This window comes from Castor canadensis, chromosome 12 (assembly GCF_047511655.1).
Source record: "Castor canadensis chromosome 12, mCasCan1.hap1v2, whole genome shotgun sequence".
NCBI classification, from domain to species: domain Eukaryota; kingdom Metazoa; phylum Chordata; class Mammalia; order Rodentia; family Castoridae; genus Castor; species Castor canadensis.
Window position 1 is genome coordinate 126,544,290 of NC_133397.1, and position 17,796 is coordinate 126,562,085.

At 41.6% G+C, this 17,796-nt stretch overlaps 1 long non-coding RNA gene across 1 annotated transcript; it reads left to right on the plus strand.

Annotated features, from left to right (window-relative positions):
* Positions 1-5,893: 5,893 nt before the first annotated feature.
* On the plus strand, positions 5,894-16,085 carry LOC141414962 (uncharacterized). Its single transcript, XR_012439982.1, has 3 exons — positions 5,894-6,101; positions 9,638-10,180; positions 13,867-16,085. It is a non-coding gene; the product is annotated as an uncharacterized lncRNA (long non-coding RNA).
* The last annotated feature ends 1,711 nt before the right edge of the window (positions 16,086-17,796 follow it).

The following is a 17,796-nucleotide window of genomic DNA, read 5'->3' on the forward strand; positions in this document are numbered from 1 at the left end:
GATAAAAATACTTGGGTAGCTTTGGATGACAAGCGCTAACTCTGGAGTCCTGCTTGCATCAACAGGAGTCAGGGACACAATGATGGCTGCTCACGTGACCTTCTGCATGCTTACAACCTTCCAAGGCATCATAAACACTTGTGTGTTCTATTTTTAAGTGGGGATACAAAATATTCATAGTTCCTCTCTCAATAAAATGGATTTGGTGTAGTCCTTGTTACCTGTGAAGATATCTGAGTTGTTCTGACAGCATCAGGGTTTGTCTTGAAGTTTGTGTCCTTGTGTTTTTGACCATAGGCTGTTTCCAAAAAGCCAGTCTGGCCTATGTCAGTCTTTATTACTTAGGAAGTGAATTAACTAATTTATGTTGTTTAAAGACCTATAAGCTGGGTGTGATGGTGCATGTCTGTAATCCAAACACTTGAGAGGCAGTAGGATCATGAATTTGATGTCAGCTTGGAACATATAGTGAGACCCTGTCTCAAATAATAAAAACAAAATAAAGACAGATACACTTGAGAGTGCACACACTTGCATACACACACACACACACGCACACACACACAAAACCAGAAATATGTAGAAAGACAAGTGTGTTAGAATTGCTGGTCATGCAAGTCATTGTTTGAGATACTAGGTCTCATTTATCTCACTGATAGCCTTTATTTAAAGTGAGACTTTGATACAATAAGGGGATTGGACTTTGATCACATGATGAAGCGAGAGCACACAAGGGAGGTATGAGGATAGGCAAGAAAACAAAAAAAAAAAACCAAAAAAACAAAAAAACAAGGTAACATTTGATATTTGATATCCTCAATGCAAAGGAACTAATGCAGAATTGCAGAAACTTTAAAGCGACAGAGGCCAATAGGAGAAGGGGACCAGGAACTAGAGAAAAGATTAGTTTGAGAAGAATTAATTAGAAGGTAACACACATGTACAGGAAAGCAATGTAAGTCAACTCCCTGTATAGCTATCCTTATCTCAACCAGCAAAATCCCTTGGTCCTTCCTATTATTGCTTATACTCTCTCTACAACAAAATTAGAGATAAGGGAAAAATAGTTTCTGCCTGGTAGCGAGGGGGTGGGGGGAAAGGAGAGGGTAGGGGGGAAAGGTGGGGGCGGGGGGAAGGAGGAATAACTGACCCAAACATTGTATGCACATATGAATAAAAGAAATAAAAATAAAATAAGACTTTGATCCGGCACTGGTAATCCAGTAGGGTAACTTGGGAGGTAGAGCTTAGAAGGATCGTGGTTTGAAGCCAGCTCGGGCAAACAGTGTGTGAATGATCTTGAAAAAACACAACACAAAAACAGGGCTGGTGGAGTGGCTCAAGTGGTAGAGTGCCTGTCTAGCAAGTGTGAGGTCCTAGTTCAGACCCCAGTATGATCAAAATTAAATAAGTAAACAAAATGAGATTTTTCCAGGACCACTGAAGGAAAGGTACAGAAAGTAAAGCAATTTTTCTTGTCCCACTTTTAAGACTATGCATGAAATTAAATAGCTTGATAAAAGATTCATATTAAGAAAAATATGTTAGCTTTATAAGAAAAACACTGCAGAAGAAGTATATTAATATTTTCTTTGCATAAACCTTTCATGGAATAGAGTTTAGACCAGGAAAACAGCCCCCTTCACATAAAGAATCACACATTGTTAGGCAATTATAGTATAAAATTTTACCCCCATATCCAGGGCTCCTCTGGCAGGCACTCCCAGTCCTGCGTTTTTCATTGTAAGTGGTTTCTATCAGTAGTGACATCTTCCAGATGTTAGGAGCTTTGATTTTTTTCCCGTGTTGCCAGCGAGTTGGCATGGAAACAGCACTTTGCTGGCAACATGACATATGATTCAAGGCAAAATGCATTTTAACACAGATGAATAGTTCAGGAATCTGCCTTTAACAAAAGTCATTTTGAGAGCTGTTTTGAATCTGTTGGTGTTTTGTGACAACTTTTTCAACTTAGATGGGAAAATCAAAGCACTCCATGTTATGCAATGTGGCAATTGCTAAAATGTGACTTGGTTCGTACACTGAATAAAAACTTCAAGTTTAGAAATGGACTGTAGGTATAAGGAACCTAAACAAAAAAACCCTTGCTCTGTGGCAATTATCTACTTGTTTAAAGTACGAACCCTACAAAATAAACTGAACAGAGACAGGCAGTCTGCTCTTCAGACTGAGTTAGCACTGCAATTATTTCACATGGTTGAGATGTTTCTCCCTTAAGAGGACTCTGAAGAGATGGGGAATAAACAAATTCTTTTCACTGTGCCTCACTAGCTACCATTGTTCATCCACTGCAGAATCTCTGCCAGAAAGAGTAGGAGCACAGAATGTTCTAGATACTCTGATGTTTTTTTCTGCTTGCCCCAGATACTGGTGAATTCAAGGGGTCATCCATTTCTGAGCCCAGGAAGAGCTGCCTTTCCTCCCTGGTCTCCTTGCAGGATGAGGGCAGCATGGCTACTTCAGGGCAGTGGGGTTTGATCAGGAAGGGCAGGTGCTCCCGTCAGGCCCAGGTATTTCTTTCCCTTGCCAAACCCTTCAGAGCCATCACCACACTTCTTTATTCTGGTGAGGAGAAGCCATGTGTTGCAGAGTGCACTTACAAAGTGTGATGCCTCTATTACCATGGGTCCTAGTGACCAGGGCTGGCAGACTCATCAAGGCCACGTCTTGTAGCTAAGTGTGAGAAATGAACTTACACTTGTGTCAAGGAGCTGAGATTTTGAAACTGCAGCATCACTCAGAAAGTTTGGGTCACGTGTGCTATCATTTGAGAAAATGTGTCCCCCAAAATTTCAAGTGTTAGAAACCCGATTCCCCAATTCATATGTACTTGAAGGATGGGGCCTTTGGGGAGGTCACTGGGATGAAATGAGGTCATGAAGGTGGGGTCCCCCTGTGTCTTCATAAGAGGATGTGAGACTTCAGCAAGAGCTCCTGTTCTGTCTCACCTTGTGATGTCCTCTGTCATATTATGGTGTCAAATAGGACCTCACCAGACACCAAGCTGATACCTATACTGTGTTCTTGAATTTACTGGCTTTTTTCTAGAACCCCAAGCCAAAATAACTGCTACTCTTAATAAATTACCCATCTCAGGTATTTTGTTATAGCATCAGAAAACAGACTAAGTGGCCGTAAACATACTTTAGAACTATCCAGTTCAAACGCTAGTTATGCTTACATAGAAAGGAACTCCCAGAGAAGTTAGTGACTTACCCAATGGTCACACAGATAATATTGACATTAGCCAGGGGCTATACTTCTACTTGTGTGAGAAAACAGACTAGTCCTGGGAATCCCCCCATGCAAATAGGAGGGAAATTTGTGTGTGCCACCCTAACTTAGTCATTTCCAAGTCAATTCTTGTCCTCATAATAAAGGATACATTTTATATCTCCTGGCAACCCCTGTCCATAAGGTGCCTGGGTCAAGAAGGACTGAGCTAGAACAGGTTGTACAGAAGGCAGCACACATGCTTAAGTTTTGACTGCATATGGGATTTTCTTGTTACTGGTCAATTTAAAATCGAAATATGAACAAATAAACATAAAACTTAGAGCTATTGAAGTAGAACTAGTGTAGCTCACTTACGGGGAATATAGAACAGTTGAGAGTGGGTGCTGAGGTTTCTTCTGGGTTTCTTGTTTTACATTGTCTCAATTTTCAATGAGCCCCACCATCTTGCCTTCCACAGCCACCCACATGCTGATGGCGACCAACCTCTATCATTAGCCCTCACCTCCTGAGCTCAGATGGTGTTTCCAGCTGAGTGTTCCACAAACACATCCACATGATATGCGGTCAGCCAAACCCTGAATCCATCCACCAAAGCTGTTCCTCCTCCACTGTACCTTATGTTCATTAACGGGGTCACAATCTGCCAGGTCTCCAAGCAAGAAATTTGATAGTCATCCTAGACCTCTCTGGCTCTTGTGTCTTCCACGCCCAACAGTGGGCTTGTGACTTCATGCCTTGCCTTAGGTCAACTCTATTTCTTTCTCTGTAGCTTATTGAGCTATTTACTTCCTTTAGCAAACTACTTTGGTAAGACATAAATTTCATCATATCAGTCCCCTAATTAGAAAACATCAATGGCTCCTTAATGCCTCCAGTTGAACTCCTTAGCACAACATGTAAGCTCCTTTAAACCAACCACACTTTACTTCTCCAGCCTCAATTTTGGAAACTCTTGCTGGCTCACCGTAATCAATGTAGGTCTTCTACTCTAGTAATGTATATAGGTTGAGTTGCACCACTTTTCAAATTTCAAATTAATTTCTTTCTTTCAAATTACTGCCTTTTCAAAATTCTGACATTTTGAGCTGGATTGATGTGGTTGATACAGGGTCCTCCCAACCAGACACTTTCTAGTCATCTTTGGTGATAGTCTTAAGAATTTTCCTCCTTGAAGAGTTCTTCTTCAATGTCCCCAGGGCAGAGTAAGCTACTCTCTCCAATACACTTCTGCATGTCACAGCAGTGTCACTTACAATTATATTTTAATTCTGTGTCCACATCTCTCTACTGTAACTAGATTATGGATTCCCCGGAGATAGGACGCAAGTGAAATTGTGTTTGCATTCCTTGGTGAGGACTTGGCTATAATTGCATGAAGAGATGACTGAAATGCAAACACAGTGGCTACACTTACATTTTCCCTATTACAACCTGAATCAATTTGCTGAGTGCAACCTATTGTTTTCTAGGCTAGCAAGATACCTAAGGCCCCTTCCCCTAAGACATACCACTTGATCTCATTTCTATATACATGTTGAATGAAGACTTCTGAGAGCTTGCTGTTTCCTTAACAACATAACAAGTTTGTAGCAAGCGTATACTTGGTCTCACTTACAAAGTTAACTTTCTCTAAATAATCAAAACAATGTAGCTATTATTATTACGTGTGATATACTGGCATTTAAAACCCTTTAAACATATGGCCACAGTCTCAATAAGCCCTATTGCATATGAACATGTATTTCATATACTGTATATAATCCCAGATCTTACAGCCATGCAAGTCAGGGGAGAATAAGGTAATACAAACATAGGATTTGCAGTCAGAATTTGACATCTGACTATATTACCCATGGAAAATTATATAACCTTTCTATAACCCAGTTTCATTGTTAGGAGTTAATAATACAGTTGCTCTCAGGATTAATATTTAGAAAGTATTTCATATATAGCAAGTGCTCAATAAATTTTCACTCTTGTCAAAATTATTATTGCTATTATTTCACAATTTAATAACAAACAGAGAAGTTAGGTAGCTCCCCAAAGATCACACAGCTGGCTACAACCTCAGGTAAGACCATCCTCAAGTCCTGTCCTTGTCACTAAGATTCTTCCTTCGCTGCAGAGAGGCAGACTGGCTCAGTGCACTGAAAGCACAGAGGTCGTCAGGCAAAGCATGCTCAGTCTGATGGTGGACAGCTTTCCTACTTCTGCCTTCATTTTACGGTGTGTAAAATAAAATAGGACCATGCCAGTTTATCTCATTGATACGTATATCTATCTGTGGTAGCATGGGAAAAATGTCCACAGTCAGAGGGGCAGTGTATGACGTGAAAAGACTCTGCTATCTGACCTCAAACCTCAGTTTCCTCCTCTGGGCAGTGGTGATAATACCCACTGGCAGGGTTGTTGTGACATCAGAGGTGACTGCTTGGCACACAGTAGGTGCTCTAGGAACAACAGCCATGATTGTCACCGGCACCAGGAAGTCTAGAGGAATGCTCTGCAAGTTCACTCACAGGGAAAACAGGAGCTTTCCATGTGCCTGCGGGCCACCGCGCAGTGAGCTACTGCTTAGACTGCTAATTTATGAAAGTTCTTCATTCGTTTAGAGGCTGGATGGCAGCCTGAGGGCAGCTGCAGCATGGCTTCCCAGTGTTCATTTCAGAGCAGGGCTGCAAAGGAGTGGAGCACGCAGCTCAGGCCACCAGCTGCAGAGTGATTCCCTCTGCCAACTGACTGCGCTCAGCACCGAGGACGCACATAAGGAGAAACAGCGTGCCCCCATCTTCAAGCTCCGTGCTGGAGAGTTATGTTTCCCTGTCACAGAAGGGGACACTGCGGTGAGTGGTTGCAGTCCACACTGCTAAGGCAAAGCAGAAAATGATTTCTCATTAGCAGGAGCTGTAGCATCAATAATAACAATAGCCACGCAGTAACAAAACAGTCTCTGTCTTTGAAATATAGGAGAGAAGTAATTGGCCCAGAAAGACACTATCAGCAGGAATGTCGCATATTTGCATGATTTGCCATCTTCGAGCAGTTCAAACAGCTTTGCACAATAAACTTAAATGCCTGAAATGTCCCGCTTCCGCAAGGAAATATATTTTATATACTTGTTTCGAGAGTTTGGAACTCTCTTGTTGCAGAAATAAGAAATCAGAATAGACCCAATTCATTTTACTGATATTTGAAGGTAATTTTTCCCTTAATGAATGCATCTGTTTGGATGATAAATTGTCCATTAGACAATGCTCAAGTGTTTTTATGCTCTCTGTTTTGATTACGGAGCTCTTAATGTAGTGTTGCATCCACTCTGAATTTTCTCTGCAATTCAGTCATTCACCAAAGAGAATAGAACAGCCCAGAGAAAATGCCAGGCTGATTTCCCTTTCCTTAAGTATTTTAATTTATTAAATAAATGACCTAATAGATTGCATCAAGACATATTTCTCTGCTTTGTGCTGACCTTAATGATAATTAGATGTCAGCATTGGTGCCTGTGCATCGGTAGAGATAATGGCACCAGCCACAGCACACCTGATGTCTCAGACCCGGCTTGGTACCAGTTCCCAGAACCATCCCAGGAATTTCTGAATTTGCTCTGCTTTTGAAAGGAGACAGTGTGCCGTGTCCTTCCTTTCAGTCTCAGGAGGGAATGTGCTCAGTGTAGTGTGAGCAGAAGACACACACGATGCCACAACACAGGGAATTAGTTACACAGTTGCTGTTTCTGTCATATTGTTAATGGGAATTGTGCATCGAATTCCCTGTAGCAATGGCTCACAGTGGGCACTGGGAGGCTATGAAACTGCACAGAATCCAAATAATGTACAATATGGTGACTGGAGCTAATAACAATATTTTCTATCCTTGAAAGATGCTAAGAGAAAAGATGAGACGTGTTCTCAGCACAAAAATTATGTTACTGGGTAGATGTACTCAATCCACAATGTCTGTACTCTTCCAAACATCATAGCGTATGTGATTCATACCTATCATTTTACCGGTCAATTAAAAAGAAGTTAAAGTAGAATTCAAATAATTAACAGTATGGTCTCTTAGCTTGAATTTTAGACTGCCTCTGGGAATGAACACATATTTATCTTACACAAACACTCTATATTTTGGACTTCCTGTCAGACTTTGTGTGTGTTTTATTTCAATGTGGGCTCTGCTTCCCATGCTAGGAAACAGTATATGACAGCAATGTCCACTTCCATTGGATCTTCTTGGAGAACACTAAGTAAGGATTTTAAGTTGTTTTGACAAGTAGCTTTGCATTTTCTAAATGTTTATTCTGCAGTATCACTTAGCACCCTGACCTACTAAAGAAGTAATCTTCGTGATACTAACTTGCATAAATAAAGGCCAAGAAACCTACCCCAAAGTAAAACAAAACAAAACAAAACAAAAAACCTTCCCTTTGCATCCAGGGTTGCGCACCATTGAAATTCAACATGCTTCTCAAACAAAAATAGATAAGAATCATGTCTTTTACCAGTTTTTCATTTCCTAAGCCATGGGTTTATATACTTATAAACCTGCAGCATTCTGTCCCCACCCCCAAAAGAAAGCCTACTTTACACCAAGCTCTAAAATTAAAACCACGACCTCATTAAATAGAGCTTCTAAAGTTGAAGAGGGTGTGGCAAAACTGGAGAACTCCTTGGATACTCCCTAAGGCTACCTGAGACCACACAGTGTCCCTGGGCAGACGGGTCACATTTGCAAAATCTTAGGTCTCCCAACAGCAGAATTTAAAAGCTTCAGTTTGAAACATTCCTGTGGCCAAGTATGACAGCACAAACCTTAATCTCAGCACACACAAGACTGAGGCATGAGTTCAAGGCCAGCTTAGATTACAAAGTAAAACCCTGTCTCACAAAACCTAGGGCTTGGGGAGTTAATTCAGTGGTAGAGTACTTAATGCCCTGTGTTCCTTCTACAGAACGGCAAAGTAAAGATGACATAAAAATCCATCTGTTTAAGTACATTTTAATAATTTGTCCTCGATAAAAGAGACAATAAACCTAAAAGGGATCATTTGAATATACCAGGTTTGTTGGTTTTTTTTTTTTTTTGATATAACAGTATTTACAATGGAGAATTAATCCGGTCATTGCTATACAGACAAAGATATTCATTTCCCAATCAAGGAATGGCCATAAATGTGGCATATGATGTCATGGTAAAAACCACTCTTTCCTCAAAAGCTTAGATATGAAAACTCTAGTGCATGGAGGATCAAGGGCACTAGCTCTCTCACTCCCTCCACAGCCCACAGGCACCAGCTGGGGTTATGTAGCCATACCAGTAAATCCCTATTACTCCTGCAAGGGTAGAGGTGTCCAGATCTGCCTGTCAGCCTGGGGTCAAACATTGAACACCCTACTAAACATGGAACTCTGCAGAATGAACCAGTGAACTTTCTGGCGTTTCATCTCTGGCTCTCACACCCTTCCCCAATCATGATGTAATTTTTCCACTGAAGTGTGAGTATTTTTCATTATTTATTTTCTTTTCAGTGATTCTTTGCTGGTGACCATCACACCATATATATAGCTTTCATTTCACATTGAAATGTCTTAAAATTCCAGGAGTGGGATTTTATAGAGTAAGTTAGAAATTTGGCTAATTTTCATGGTTCACACACACCAAAACCATTTCATTCCATCAGGAAGAACCCCTGTTGATATATAGTTGTCTTCAGAAGAAATCCTGAAAAGAAGTCCAAAAGCTCTGTAAAATAAGAAGCATTTTCTTCTTGCATGCTGCTTTTAGAAACACAACGAGACCCAGTCTTCCACGAGTTTAACCTCTACAGGTAGATACAAGACATGCATAAGCCATGACTACTTGTACAGTCTCATGAGAGATCTTCATGAGGTGCTCACCCAGAGGAACTCAGGCATAATAATAACAGTATTCCATTTGGTATCTGAAGTCTCATATTTGCATCAATAAACATAGCTACTGAGGAACCTAGGCAGCTGTGGAAAAGATGCTAAGTCAAGAGAAACTGTATTCCTAGATTTGTGTCTCTGTTTTGGACCAGAAATCTTGAGAAAAAAATGTGTGGGTTTTTTCCCCCACTGTTAAATCCTTGGCACCTGGTACAGTACTGGGTACAGAGTAGCTGCCCCTTTGCTGACGTCTGCTGTCTGTCCTGACAACCCCAAGGTTAGTAAATTTCAAATCATTTCCACTCTTGTTAGAGAACTAGGAAGTCTTAGGAAGGATTCAACAGTGATTGACATCTGTAATCCAGATATAAAGAAGGATGCATCTTTGAGCCAGTGTTAACTGGTGGGAGGGTTTTTTAAGATTGTAAGTCACTGAAAATATTTTAAACTACTTTTGGTTCTTACATTTTCAGAATGAGGATTTTGATGCAGTCTGACTAAGAAATGGGGAAAAGGATATGACGGCTTGTAACAACCTCTGACTTAATTCGGTCTTCTCAGAACTTCAGAATCGCAGAAACACAAGGATGAAAATTGTTCTCGTAAGCATATTGACTTACCTCAAAAGTGAACCTGTTTCATTCGGGAGGTGGCTCATGCCTGTCAACTTGGCTTCTTGGGAGACTGAGATGCAGAGGGTCACAGTTCCAGACCAGCCTGGGCAGAAAAAAGCTGGGTATGGTGGCATGTTCCTGTCATTCTAGCAACAACAGGATGCATAAAACAGGAGGATTGAGGTCCAGGCCAGCCTGGGAAAAAAAAGCGAGACACTTCCTCCAAAACACCCAGAGCAAAAAGGGCAGGAGGAATGGCTCAAGCAGTAGAGCAAAGCATGAGTTCAAACCCCAGTTCCACCAAAACCAAAATCAAACAAAAACAAAACAGAAAACAAAAAGTGTTCAAAAAGACCAGCTCGATGACAGGTGAATGTTTGTGTGAGGGCATGAGGTGAATAGGTGAGTATCTGGCTAAGCCTTGTGATCTGTGACGAAAATATTAAAATAATTACTGTTTGTCAACTGCCATTACCATAGCAAAAGCATGCTCAAGTCATAGTAGTTAGCCTTCACAGTAAATTAGTATATATGAACACATATATTGAACATATACTCATGTGTGCATTATATACGTGCTTAAGTATTTCTTCCATTTCAATAATTAGATCATTTGTGCCTTGTGGTCAGTAAAATTTTCATTCAGTTATTCAACAAACATTTTCTGAGCATCTACCATAGGAAAGCCAGACGGGGGGGCTAAGGAATAAAGAAACCAAGTGTGGTCCCCTCGCCCAGGGAGCTTTCAGCCTAGAGGGAATGATGACAGATGAGCTCTGGCATGCAGTGATGAACTGTGGGGAGCACAGGTTACTTCAACAGCACAAGAGCATGTCGTTGGCACTTAGAATCCAGTGTGTGTAAACTGAGGCTGGAAAGATGACAAGAAGTAGGTCAGGCTGAAATGTCCCTTGTAAATCTTCACAGCACCCAGCATAATGTTCCACCCATAGACTGAATGCTAAGTGATTTTGTTAGATTTAAGGGTTTTATTTTTGAGTGCTTGCCACCGATCCAGGTTTGCATTGGGAATTGGATGAGATTCAAAGGAGTGTAAGACTTTACCTCTGTCATCAAGCATTCTACAATTCAGTCAGGGAGAAAAAGTACGTACACTGCTCTCTAATTGTTTTATACATGAGGGAATATAATTAATAACTCCATGCATAGTCTAGGCAGGAGGTATTATCAGAGAGATTACAATAAGGGTGGAGTAGAAAACCAGATATGGGAGACAACGCAGAGGAACAAAAACCTGAGACCAATTATGGGTCAGGCAGAGTGGGCAGGGCAGGACTTAGTATTGGAAATAATTTAGGGAATGGAAAGAGTGGGATTGGGGGGTGGTCTGGGGTCTCATATAGCATAGGATCTGTGCTGAACTGAAGTTTTGACTGAATTTTATAGGTCATCATGCCCAGTTACAGATTTTGGAGTAGAAAAATGAAAAGATATGCTCATTAATTGCCAGCAAGACAAATGATCTAGTCTGTTCAACCAAAGGCCCTATCTTGTTACCTTCTTTCTCTTGATGAGCTAACATTAAACACAACAGCAGACCTTCAGGGGGCCTCTGATACAAAAGGCAGCTATTAATTGCCAGCAGACAGAGAAGAGACCTTACAAGATAAATGCCTGTCTGCTTTCCCCAGGACGGGGGAAGGGAAAAGTCTTTCCACCCCTTCAAGTCTTTTACCGATGCCCATCACAAGTACAAACCACAGATTAATACACCAACAGGTTGAGTTTCTCACTGTCAGTGTTGCTGAAAATGGTATGAAGGGTTTTAAATGATGTGGATAAGGTCAGTGGTGTTAGTAAGCATGGCAATGGGAACCCAGATATGTGAGAATAGACAGGATTTGTAATAAATTCTTATTTATTACAAACTCTTAAGACAAGGAAAGATTTGGCTGAATTTGCATTACCTTCATTGCCAAAAGAAAACAGCAGTTTCCTTTCTTCCAATCTGCCACGGGCTCTTAGCATATGTTGTTCTATCTGCTTACGATGCTTCCCAGTCCCTCACCTGTGTCCTTTGCCTGGTCTTATACTCAGTTTTTCATGTTTAAACACAATTTCCTCAGAGAGGCCCTCCATCCCATGATGCCTTCACGTGCTGTTCATCACGCTGGGCACTCATCTCCCCTGGCACTTACTGAAATGTGGATTTTATGTTCACTAACTCTCCTATGGGACAGAGACAGCAGTTTGATCTTGTCCACTGTCATGTCTTTGGAGGCCTGGCATAGAACCAGCCCCAAAAGATGTGCACCTGCAGCTGCTGTGTGAGGGTGGGGGTCATGCTGAGGGGTTTGAGGAAAGCAATGATGGAGGCATTGCCAGTCCATAGAGGATGGTCAAAAGAATTTTGTGCCATTGACAGAAAGGGTTTGCATTGAGTTGTCATTTTGAATCCTAATGAAACGGAAGTTTTAGGCCCAAGGCGCAGACTCCTGGGTCCCACACATTGGGTCTGGTCACCAAATAAAGAGACATGGTAAAGGGCAGAAGCAAAGCAAACACTCACCCCGTCTTCAGCCATCTTCAGGGTACAGACATGAGATTTAGGTCTAAATAGACAAAGAACTGGAGCAGGGAATTAGACAGTTCTAGTCACAGGTGTGTTGCAGTGGATTATTACCTCAGTCCTTTTGGGGGGAGGGTTTCTGGAGAACTTGTTACTGCTTTCATCACTACTCAGGATAAACAGGTCACCATTGCATTTTGGGTGGTCTGTCCTGTAGGTCTCTGCTGTTCTTTCCTTAGGGACAGTTTTCTCCATCCCTCCTTGTAGACATGTCATCTGTAAGTCCTCTCTTTCCTGAATTCCAAGGTGGCTGCAGAAGAGAATGGCTCAGAACAAAGGACAATGGATACAAAATGGAGGCAGGGATGCCAAGCTTTTCTACTGCTTTTAGTGAATTCGTGGGTCCAAGTAAGGAGTCAGTGCTTCTCAGCAAAATCAGTTTAAGTTCTTTCACACTAAGGTCGGGGTTTAGAAAAGCCAACTGTGGGGAATATTGCAGGCTGTTGATTGCATGACATGAATTCTAAGATAATATCCACATTTCCCAGATTCTATTAGGTTGAATGTTTTGAGTAGTTTCTGCCCTTTATTCTATCAACACTGTCACATGACAGGATGCTGAATTAAACATTTAGATTAGAAAATTCTGAAATCACCAACCTATTAGTAAATCAAAGAGGGTTTTGCTATCAATTAGCAAGGCTTGGCTTTTGTAGTACCTTTCACCAGGGGGCTTCTACCATGGCTCAGGTCAGGACATCAGGTTTATTAACTTGCTGTGCAGAGCTGTAGGATTTGTGTCCCAAGGATTCCTCTTCCATAGCCACAGCTCCTGGTTTGTGGCACATATGGCACACCACTCATCACTCAGGATCTCATCAGCATCCTGAGCAGGGGCTGCCTCTGGTGGATGAAGAGTTTCTCAGTTTACCTACTGAACATCAATCATTCTTCATTTTTGATGTTCAGCCTTGCTCATCAGTGAGCAACAACACTTTCTGCAGCCTTGAAATTATTTCTGAATAAACACAGGATGGAGGACAGCTAAAGTGATTGACAGCTCCAACCTCCCCCACCCTCAGTGTTTCTTGTTTCAAAACCAGTGTGTCTGCAGGTGTCTCCTCATTACCAACCTTTGGACATCACTTATCACAGCTGCTACCGGGAGAAGAATGGAACGGCTTAGATTATCAAGTGTCTTAAAGAGGGTTTTGTGCCTGCAGCAAACATTCTAGAAAGCTCTGAACCAGAGCTGAGATTTGAACAGGAGAGGAGCTATCACCTGCAGATCGGGCAGCTCACAAAATTGTGATGAGGGAAATATTCTTTTCCAGATACCCACAACCAAAGCAGGACTCCCCTCTGAGTTATCTGTAAGCCTTCTGAGAAAAACAGATGTCCCACCTCCATAAAGGGCTACTCACTCCATTCCCTGAGCTTGCACTGAGAGGTATCTGAGAAGAGATGGAGTAGGTTAGGAGGAGAGAGGGCAATGAATTAATTAAGATGATTTCTGATAAGGAGCCCAATCTGATTATGTATTTTTTTTTCTTTCTAGGCATTTGATGTGATGACAAAATCTAGTGAAAGTGCCTTTCTCAGACAGAAATTGAAAATTTTGTGGCTGATTTTGGGGGAATATTTCTGGGACAAGGTGGGCTTTGAGGCTTCTTCAGTCATTGGATGCAGGTGTCAATCTTCCCTACCTACGGATGTCAGCCTCCATATGTGCATAGTTTGGAAAGTCAGTGATGGCTGCCTTCTGATTCTAACTGGACATGTTTTGGATCTCCTTAGCTTCTCCTATGGTCTTCGGTGTATTTGGTGTTTGCTTGGACAGTGATGGCAAGCCCACTGGCATGGAAGAGTGATCATAGTACTCAACATGCATAAGTAATAATCAAGCTTACCCTCTGGGAGAGGTCATCTGTTATCAGTTACATCCAACACCAGTACAGCCTAGGCCTAGCAACCACTTACAATATAATGCATGGTTTTCCAAGCTGCAAAATCAGTAAGGCCACTGTGTTCATACATGACTGCCCCAGCCAGAGTTTTAACTCTTTGAGAACAAGTACTACACTTCGTTTACTATTGTTTTGCAGGAGCATAGCCCAATTCTTGGTCTGGAGCAAGAAAATGATAAATGTGTATTTTTTTGTTAACACAGGGCCTTTCCTTTGCCCTCCTCTGTCTCCTTTGCCTCTGTGCATATCAGCACTCTCACTGCCTGTAAAAGCTGAGTGGCACAGAGTTCCAGACTCTGTAGATATTCATTTGAATGAAATCCAAGGATTCACTTTACTAACAGCATGGTGATTTGAGTAAATCATGGGGCAGGAGCAAGCATAATGACAAAACAGGAACAGGAAAGGACAAACAATATAGTGTCCTTAGAAAATACCAGGACCTTTACCCCACCTCTCCTGTACTCTTGAGTAATTGGATCCAGAAAATCAAAATGTTATGGATTTTAAAATTTTAGCTTCTGCATCCAGATGATGTTCTAGCATCTAAAAGGCTGCTTGTTCATTAATTTGTTTTGGATTGTGGCAGCCTCTCCTTGCACTAGGCACTGTCTTAGCCATTGATGACCAGGAATGAGTAAGGCACCATTCTTATCTATGAGTTGCTCAGTCTGGCTAAGCCACATATCCAAATAGTTGCAATGCATTAAAAACAGTGGCTGACGGAGACAAAAAGCATCACAGAGTACAAGTTATCATGTCATTCGTCTTTTGACTCCACAATTTTGGGGGCAAATACTGGGCCAATATCAAGTCTCTTCCTCTATCAGACAACCTGTCTGGGGCTATGGAATGTTCTTATAGTGTCAGCATCAAGGACAAGAGTCTTCTCACCTTATGTGAGCTGAGAACATGGACTCACCTTATTAATGAATGATACCAATCAGAACACCCATTTTTTTAACACTTAGATAAAACATTCCAAACCCTCAACTGGGTGAGATTTAGTGAGTTTGTGCAATTAGGCAGATACAAAATAGAAATCTCAGCAAGAGATCTAGGGACAGACAATAAGAGGACATGCACACTAGGGGCATATAAATAAAAAGGAATGTGCAAAGTGAAATGGAACTAGTCTTAGCAATAAAAAAACAGGCCTTAACCACTAATACTTCAAACATCTGACAGAACCATGGTGCTCAGCTCTGCTACGATTTCTACTGGCTGTTTGTTGTCTATTTTTCTCTCCAGACATCTTTTTTAAAAAGAAAAATCCCAACTTCTAAGGTTGGGCAGAGAATTGGGATGAAATGCCAGGAGGTAGGCACTGTCAAGGAAAGACGTTCTCTCTGGAAGAGAGTGAGGGACAGAAGGAAAGCTGGCTCCTGCAGGCAGGTTTCCTTGCTCCCATTCCATGTGTCTCTTCCCTCCCACTCCTGTGGACACTTTCTTTCTTTCTTGGCACAGTGAGAATTTAGGAAAGTCACGACAAAAATCCCCTTGAGTGCTGGAAGAGGAGAAAAAGTTTCAGATCTGTGCCTTTTTTCAAATGAAGACTTGTGAGGCAATGATGTGCAATTTTAGCTAGGAGCTTTGCCTTATTAAAGTGACTGACATCCTCTCTGGGGTCCCCCACTCCTTGCTCCTACCACTTAAACAAACAAACAGAAGGAACAAACAATCCTCCCTGCACCCCACCCCCAAATCCAACTTAGTTGGCAGCCAGCCTCCTCTATCCTTGGCTTCCTCTAAGGACTGAAGCTTTATCTTGGACTGACTACAGACACTTCCCCTCTGCTCCTCCGCTGGCTAGGTTGTTCTCCAATGTTTCCTCGCTGCCTCCCTTGGCTCTCAATAATTAACTGCTCCTCATTCTGTGACTAAATGCAAGCCGTTGTGTTTGGCCGTCCAGAGAATTGTGACATTTTGTAAACACACACAGAGGACTGGGGAGCATATCTTGGGCAACTCATAGATGAAGGAGGTAAACTAAAAAACCCCCATCTTTTAAAACCCATTGAAGCATGTAACCAAAAAAGAAAGGAGGGGGACACAGGTTGGTTATTGGGTGACATTTACTTACTCCAACATGATATTTTAAAAAGCAAATACAGAAACCGGAACTTGCTATTTAATTGAGGTTCAGGTATTTCCAAGCTTGCTTATCTCTCCAGCCCGTCTGGTGTTTCCATGGCGTTCCTTTTTTTCCGCTTCTATTACTCTGGAACGTGGGTAGCAAGTTGATGAACATTTTTAATGAGCAAATCCTTTTCTACACCAAATTTTATAGATAATTAAATCTGATTTATAGGGCAGGCTTCAGCGACAGTTAAAAGAGGGAGGAAAGGAATGCAAAAGGGGGGGGGACAATGACTTAAGGTCTGAGTGGGACTCCATGAGTGGGCTCTGTGTGTGTGTGTTTCCTTCCCAGCTGGTAGCACCTGAAAGCATGAGTCTCAGTGATGGCCTTGTCATGGTTTTTTTGTTTGGTTTGTTTTGGTTTTTTTTTTTTTTTCATATTTTTGGCAAGAAAGTTGTCTTGTCCAAGAAACAGTGCTGGTTCATTATTCTCTGCTCTTTCAGTTTTACTCCAAGTTCTGCCCAAAGCAAAACATCAGAGAGTACCATAAGGAATTTGCCATTACAAAACAATATTTAGTAAGTGTCTCCTACACAAGAAAACCATCCTAGAAGCTGGAGATAGAGATCTGCACCCCAGGCAGTTCAAATGGATTATCTGAGGCACCCTGTAGACTCACTTGGTGGAAGGAAATGCAGATAAGCGGGTCTATAAAGGAGATGGACACACAGAGAGGGTGAACTTACACAGCTTGTCTGCTGGAGACAGTTTTGGGTCTGAGGGTTCAGGCGTCCTGATTTCCAGGCTGGTCTCTTCTCAATCTGCAGTGCTGTTTTCTGTTTGAGAAACCCATCAAGAGCAGCAAAATCAGCAACAGTCTATGACTTAAAGTGCCAAGCACAGTGACTGGAACGTGGCAACATAGAGTAATTGGCTTTGAAACACTATGTAAAGTGAATATTAATTATCTGTGATGTCATTTCAAATGGCTAGATAAGTTTCTAACAGCTCCATTGCCTCTTTTTATAAAATTCATCAATAAATTGAAGATTGTGCTGGTTCAAGTTATGAGTTCTGAAACCTTTGGTGCTAGTAAAGATTTAAACATATACAAGAGTTTATCAATCAAAGATCCCTACCCTAGCTCCACCCTGAAGGAATATGTTCCATACAGGGTTTTAAAAGCCAAGGTCATCCCCATCATCAGTCATCATCACTGTCAGATTACCATCAGTGATATGGGTTGGACACTTTTCATAAAAATTTAAAAATTAAGGTCAAACAGTGCCCCAGTGCTCACCTTAGAGGAAAACACTGAGGGGAGCACCCAGGTCTACGGGCAGCTTGCTTGCACCTTACTTTGCCTTTGAACTTTTTTCTGACTATAACAGTAATAAGAAGTTACCTCCAGTTTGCACAAAACAGGAACTACGTCATACAG